Source organism: Sinocyclocheilus anshuiensis, unplaced genomic scaffold, assembly GCF_001515605.1.
Source record: "Sinocyclocheilus anshuiensis isolate Anshui unplaced genomic scaffold, SAMN03320099.WGS_v1.1 scaffold2082, whole genome shotgun sequence".
NCBI lineage: Eukaryota > Metazoa > Chordata > Actinopteri > Cypriniformes > Cyprinidae > Sinocyclocheilus > Sinocyclocheilus anshuiensis.
Genome location: NW_015555845.1, coordinates 289,978 through 297,595, shown reverse-complemented (window position 1 = coordinate 297,595; position 7,618 = coordinate 289,978). Strand labels below are relative to the sequence as shown.

Here is a 7,618-nt window from a genome sequence, read left to right as displayed (position 1 = left end):
TAGGGATGTAGTAGACCGGACAGAAAACAGTGAGCAGAACACAAATTAAGTAGGTTGGCAAATGAAGATAATTAACTAGACACACCTGAACCAAATGACATAATGAACGGGAGACAGAAACTAGGTCCCACAGAGTACATGGGGAAAGAAAACACAACAAACAGTCCAGGGGTGTGACAATATTATTATTTGAATAAACTTTACTTTTATATTTTCAGTTTTCATTTTTTGTTTAAGATTTAGTTATTTTGTTATGTGCTTTTATGTGTTTTTGTTTGTTTTATTTCTATTTGACTTCATTTTTGTTAGCATTTCAACTTATGTAAGCTATTTCAGTTATAAAAAATTATTAAAAAGTTATGTGATAAAAAGTTATAAAAAAAGATTTTGAATGATTTTAGTTTTAGTTAACAATAACAAAACTGCATCATCATTTCCATATATTAAACAAAATCTTTCAGCTGTGTACATTCTTATGTTTACATACATCTGTGTGTGTTTGACTTACTCTTGGCTTTCTCACTCTTGCGAGACGGTCTCCAGCGGATGCAGGAACGGTGTTCATCCAAATAGAAGAGCCGGACCAGACCTTTAGAACCATTCTTCAGCTTCACCATCTGAGTCCCCGACTGCATCACACTCATGCATCGCTCAACTGCGAGTACAAAATAAACACACAAATACAGCTGACGCACACTTAAACAGCGAGGTGAAAATGTAAAACAGCATAAAAATGGATTCTGTCACTACAAATAAGTTACAGTTGATGGATGGAGGTTATAAATTGGCTGATAACAGCACTATAGATATTTTTAGATAGTGTGACGATGGGCGTCATTTTAATTGTGACACATGTAGAGCAGTTATGGAGCACATTGAGTGGTGGGATATGACAAAATTAGATAACTGGCAGGGTTTGCTCAAATACAACCAAGGCAAAGAAAAGAAGAGCTTGAAGAAGGTTCAGGATCCCTGCTGAAAACTCTGAGAGGCATGTGAGAAGTTCAACAAAAGCCAAAATGATGCAACACATCAGAGGCTGCGTGCAACCCAGCTTATCTTCTTGACTGAGTGAGATGTCAACTCCCTGTCTTAAAGGGCCACTGGGACAGCTGACAGATCTGAAGGTCTCTAAATAAAATTCTGCCTTGGCTGAGACTGGCTCGCTGCAAAACAGAGCTGCAAAGACAAGTGCGAGAGGAGAACATGTGCATGTGTATGCAACATGGCTGCTTCTCCTTCAAAATCACTTTGCACCATGACACCAGTGTGCTTCAGCTCATCTCCTCCATCAGAGGGCTAACGAGAAGGGCATACAAAGACTGAAAACACTCTCCCTCCAAACCTGCTTCAACATTTGCAATACTCTCAAGCACTACTTTATGCTGTCAGTGTGATTTCAGGGTGAAGTCACCCAGGAGAATCGAAAATGTGAAATCGAGCAGATAATAGTTTTGTATGTGAAGCGCATGTATATTCTCCGTCTGACACGATTGAAGCGGGACGGCCTGAGGGGGTGGTAGGAAGAACAAGCTCTTGAATGATATAAAGTGAGAGTGGAATGTGATATTGACAATGATTTATACAGGAGACAAATTAAATGTATCCAAAAAAAGAGCAACTTACTTGTTCAGAAAACACGACATAAATCAAAAAAATATATACATGACAAATGCTTCCATGTAAAATGACAGTAAAATGACAATGTCAGTTTTACTAAACAGGGTAATTAGCACGATACTGCAATTCCAAAACACCACTGATGGGAGGGGAAATTTCTGTAAGTGATTTACAGACAACACGCAAATGAAAGAACACAGACGTATAATGACCAGTGCAATTTACCAAGAGCAGCACAAATTACCGCCTGCTTAAAGACATGCTTTTTGGGGGTGTTAAATGATTGCGCAAATACCAGTAAATGCATCTGAAAGGGAAACACATACAAATGCATACTCAATAAGGTCAGGTGAAAAAATAATTGTGTTATAAACAATAAATACCGTTTTGTGGCTCTTTAATGTGTCATGACAGATCACTGCAGCGCCTCAGTTCAAGCGGCACGTGAACTAATCGTCTTTTCAAATTTACTTAAAGCACGAAATAAACATGAATGAACATCAGAACATATTTTATTTCAACCGTGGAAAGACATCAATATTTTTCAAGTTTACGTCCACAGAAGTTAATCCACTCTCCTGTCTGATTTGTTTTTCAGACAAAATGGCGGATTCGGCGTTATGATTGGTCAGATCACCTGTCAATTAAGCTCTTTGCAAAGAATCAAATTGAATGAATAATGAAGTGGATGTTATGTGTGCTCAGTGTTGTTGTTAGCTAAAATAAAAAACTTTTTTTTATTAAAAGGTATTAATTCTTAAAGTATTAAGAATTGTTTTTGTTAATCGAAATAAATCTGAAAATTATATATAAATATTAGATGAAAAGAAGGAAAATAATTTGAAGTTAAAAATTATTTTAAAAATAACTAAAAATACAAACGCATGTAGCAAATTGACTAAAACATAAGCTAAAATAAAAATGAAAATATAAAAATAAAAGCCAATTCAATATATTTATCAATACTATGGTAGTATAAGAATAATACTGCATTAACACTGCATGTGTCGTATTTTACATCTTTGGAAGCCATATGTATGACAGATAGATTGAAATATAAATAATTATCCACTGGAAAAGTTTTCACACCGAATATTTCAATACACACAATTGCGAATCTGGTGTTTTGTTTTTCTTTTAGTATTCATACTAACTAAATGCTTTCATAGTATGGAAAAGAAAATTTAGATCAGAAAGTTTGGTGAGTAAATTACAACCAAAAAAAGAAAAACTACGCAGCTCTGTTGTTGTGAAAAGATTCACAAGAGCATTGTTACACAAAATCTTGAGTGTCTCTGTACATACACAACTTCCTGATGCTCAGAAAATACCTTCTAAACATCAGAGATCATTTAACACCATATATTTGCATAATACTCCAGTATTTATGTAACATTACAGTATATTTCAGTTCTTGTCGAACACGCTTGTAGACAGCAGTACTGGGAAGGATATAGATCAACTGGAGCAGGGTTTAACATAATGGACAGGACAACTGAAAAGGATTTGAAAACTAATCTCACTCCCAGAAAGCAATGTCAACAGGATGTAGATGCACACACATATTAAATGCTGAGACACACTTCTCTGCAATAGATGATTAGTAGAACATAATGGACGCAGGCTCAGACGCTTTGTGCCAATTCACTGTCTGTGATGATGAAGTGGAATTAACAGTTCTGAAATTAATTGAGGGATAAAAAAGGCTGAAAATAGAGTACAGTAAAGAGAGAATACACAAGAAAAAAACTCCTTATGCTCCAATTCACACAGGATAGGCTGCAGGTCACTGAGCTAAGATGCTTATGGGTAAAAACAATGATTCTGACCCAGATTATAGAGGCCAGACATTGAAAGATCATGTTGTACATTGATCTAAATCTACAAAGATTCCAGAATTATCCCTCTCTACCTTCTATCCCTTCCACCGACTCATCTATTCATCCAAAATGAGAGCATAAGAGTGGCAGCATCCTCTTCCTGTCCCGGCCAAACCTCCGGCCCACTATCAGCACTTCACGGATTGGGACGCAATCCACAATCCAATTAGATTTGACATGACCATGAAAGACAATGCTTTCTATCCCCCCTTTGAAACACCCTCTAACCCTCGTTCTTTTCCTTTCTCACCATCCTCAAACACTGACGTTCACTTTGCACCCAGATTGAAGAGCGAAAGTAGGTACTGTGTGGTGGAATTGTTTATATTGCCCAAAACACTACAAATTATTAGTACTATTGCTCAGGTGTTAGAGATTTGAACAAACCCCTGACCTTAAATAATAAACTTTGGGACGTAATATGTCCTGCACTGACTGTGCTACGGACATGAGTGAGATGTTGATGCTGCAGAAATTGCCCTGTGAAGGGACAATAAAGAGTTATACTGCTACCTTACACAGTTTACCTTTATTACTTTTCCTTAGACTTCACGGGGAATAAAGGAGAGTTCATGACGTTTGGTTTTACTCCTGGGTACAACAAATGTCTTGTGCCGCCGAAGAGAATAAGTAGGTGTTGGAGCCATAGGCAGGAAACAATGCAATGGTGATGAACTGTCCTTGAGTGTTTTAGTAAGCGTACGTATGGTGGCTTCCTAACGCCTCTCACGCAATGTTGGGAGAGTTGAAGTCGGAATGCCTGCCCCCTTTGAAACACCCTCTAACCCTCGTTCTTTTCCTTTCTCACCATCCTCAAACACTGACGTTCACTTTGCACCCAGATTGAAGAGCGAAAGTAGGTACTGTGTGGTGGAATTGTTTATATTGCCCAAAACACTACAAATTATTAGTACTATTGCTCAGGTGTTAGAGATTTGAACAAACCCCTGACCTTAAATAATAAACTTTGGGACGTAATATGTCCTGCACTGACTGTGCTACGGACATGAGTGAGATGTTGATGCTGCAGAAATTGCCCTGTGAAGGGACAATAAAGAGTTATACTGCTACCTTACACAGTTTACCTTTATTACTTTTCCTTAGACTTTGTAAATCCCACAGATTTACACTGAAAGAAAGACTCAATCCATAACTTGGTGGGTGATTTTGACCATCCGCACTGAAAAAAAAAAAGTGGTTAATCTAAATTAAGTCAAAAATAGTATTTAACATCAATGAACCAACCAGTTTAAAAGCTTGGAGCTGGTATGCTTTTTGTTTTTGTAAGAAGCATTTAATTGATTAAAAATACTGTAAAACAGCAATGTTGTTTAGTTTAGTTTAGTTTTATTTAAAGTTTGACATGAGTGAAGTCAACAAAAACAGCATGTATATCCATTTTGGGGGAGCTGTTAAGTGCTTCATGCCAGTGCTGCAGAATTTGAATCAAGGCAGTGTCAGTTGATCTGTTCCTCATAAAGCCGTGTTGTGATGGTTCGATCTTAGTAACTGTATCCTCCAGAATGGCATCTCTGAGGATTCCTTCAAACACCTTTCCAACACAGCTGAGTAGTGAAATCTGGCGATAATCTGCTGGAAAACTAGGCTTTGCTTTTTTAGGAACAGCTTTGACTATAGCCTCTTTCCATTGTTTTGGAAAAATGTTATGTTGAATGCATGTATTGAAGATGTCACATAATACCGGTGCCAACTCTTCATGAAAAGTCTTTAGCACCCAAGGAGGAACGCAGTCGGGACCAGCAGCCTTGGCTGCATTCACTTTACGGAGTCTAGTCTTAACTTGTCCAATACTCAGAGGAGGTACACTACAATTTGACAACTTGCAGGTAACTTCTTCCTCAGGCAAAGAAATGTGGCTCGCATAATTCCACACAGAAGCAAAGTGCCTAGCCAGAGTGTCACACTCGCGTTGCATGATGTTTTGATCCTGAGACACCATGTCACTCTTATCTCCTTCCATCCCCATTAAATTCTTCATTGACTTAAACCATTGTTTTGGCTTGGAGCATTGCAGTTCCTCCACTTCATGCTGGTAATATTGTTTCTTTGCGTTCTCGATTTTTTTGGCAATGATTGATTTTAACTTCCTATAAGAGGTTTTATTGCCAGAACAAAAAGCACACTGCCTTTCTTTTAACAGATCTTTAATTTGAACAGTCATCCAAGGCTTATCTGTGTTTGTGATAGAGACTTTCTTTAATGGAACTGTTTTATCCAGGATAGATATGATAGTGGAAGTAAAGGCACCAACCTTAGCCTCAGGATCCATAACTTCGTGAATGTGAGAAAAATCCGTAGTGTTCATAAGGAGGCCCAGTTCCCTGATTGTCTCAGGGGTACGTTTTCTGCAAAAAATATGTTTAATAGGCTTGGTGGGCCAGTTTCCTGCATTTAGCAAGATAGTCTGATGGTCAGAAGAGCCAACAGGAGGCAAATGCTCTGGTGTCTGATACATGGAGAAAATATTGGTAAATATAGAGTCAAGTTGACTAGCCTTTCTTGTTGCTCCAGCCACAATTTGTTTCAAACCATGTCTGCTGCAGATGGTTTCAGACTTGTACTTATTTGTATCACTAAGTTGTGAAATATTAATCGAATTTATTATATCTTTTTTTTCTTCAATTTAATATATTTAATATATTTCCAGACTTCCTTCAGAAATCATTCTAATATGCTGATTTAGTACTTTTGAAAACAGTTGTGCTGCTTAGTGTTTTTGAGGAAACCATGATACATTTTTTTTCAGGATTCTTTGATGAATAGAAAGTTAAAAAAAAACAGCATTTATATTATATAGAAATCTTTAAAAATAACAAGCGTACTTGCTTAATAAAAGTATCAGCTTTCGAAAAGAAATCGTACTGACCCCAAACTTGGTACTGTACATTACCAACAATATTAAATTTAATATAGAAATGTCAAATAGAAGGGTATCAATTGCAGGTTACACTTTTAAAGTGCAGAAAACCTTTTTATTCTACTGTCTCTCGACGTGTTTGTGGGGTGTCCTAACTAGCAGTGATAAAGCAATAAGTTATACTGTATATCATGTTAATCTTACAAAAAAACAGGATTCAGAGATAGAAAAAGGAGAGAGATTCTTAAATAAACACCCTCTTTAAACAAGCCCTTCATGTTATGAAAGATTCAGGTCACTCTCCAAATCATATTAAGATACTGTGACAGAATAACACGCTCTCTGGTCTTATTAAGTGCCTGGCCTAGTCTGGCTTCCTTTTTTTTTTTTTTTTTTAATTCTTCGTCTTCTTTTTAATCTAGATACTTTTAATTCACTCTTTTGCCTTTGTGGCATCTTGTCCAGATATCTGGATCTTATTTTCCCACCACCAAGTCCTCTGTTGTTCCACAGTTTTAGAACTAGAAAGTGAAGTAAAAACAGAGAAACTTCTTGAGAAAGACTCAAACAGCATCCAGTAAAATCAGAATATGTATTCACAGATAATAAAATAAAACTCAATTTTCTGTCCAGAAAGTTTTTGCACACACAGAAAACTTTCCCAGTACTTTTCTCTCCTTCTCTCTGTCTCTTATAAACGTACATGTTCATAAAGTCACTGTCAGTGAGCGTTATTGTGGAAGAAAACTATTGATTTTCATTTTCATGAAAGCAGTGGCTCCACCTTTCCCCTGCAACATACTGTTTGTTCTTAAATAAACTCTCTCTCAGTTTCTCGCTCTCCCTCGGGGTCACACTGTATATCTTCGCCACCAGCTGGGTTTCAACATAAGTTTGCAGCACATGTTGCAATACAGACGTGAGCAGCAACAAGCTACATTATAATCTCTGAGGGAATGGAAACTCTAGCCGTGTTACAAAACCTAGTGAGCTGCCTATCTAGACAGGATGTTGAAGAGATTGTTCACCCAAAAATTATTTACTTAACTGTCATGTCGTTACAAACATGTATGGCTTGGTTTTTATTTTTTGCAGATCTTTTTTCAGTTTTTGTTCATAAAATGAAGACAATGAAGGCAAACTCACTGAGAGAAAAAAAAATCCAAAACAGAGCATGAGGAAAGAAGCATTTTGATTTAATACTGAGAAGTATACCTACAATTGGTTAATCTAGGAATAG

General features: G+C 37.0%; 1 long non-coding RNA gene across 1 annotated transcript in view; it reads right to left on the bottom strand.

The window, feature by feature from the left end:
• Positions 1-513: 513 nt before the first annotated feature.
• Positions 514-7,618, bottom strand: part of LOC107675616 (uncharacterized) — a 33,844-nt gene continuing 26,739 nt past the window's right edge. Inside the window, exon 3 of the long non-coding RNA XR_001632611.1 lies at positions 514-655. This is a non-coding gene — a long non-coding RNA (uncharacterized LOC107675616). The remainder of the gene's footprint in view (positions 656-7,618) is intronic.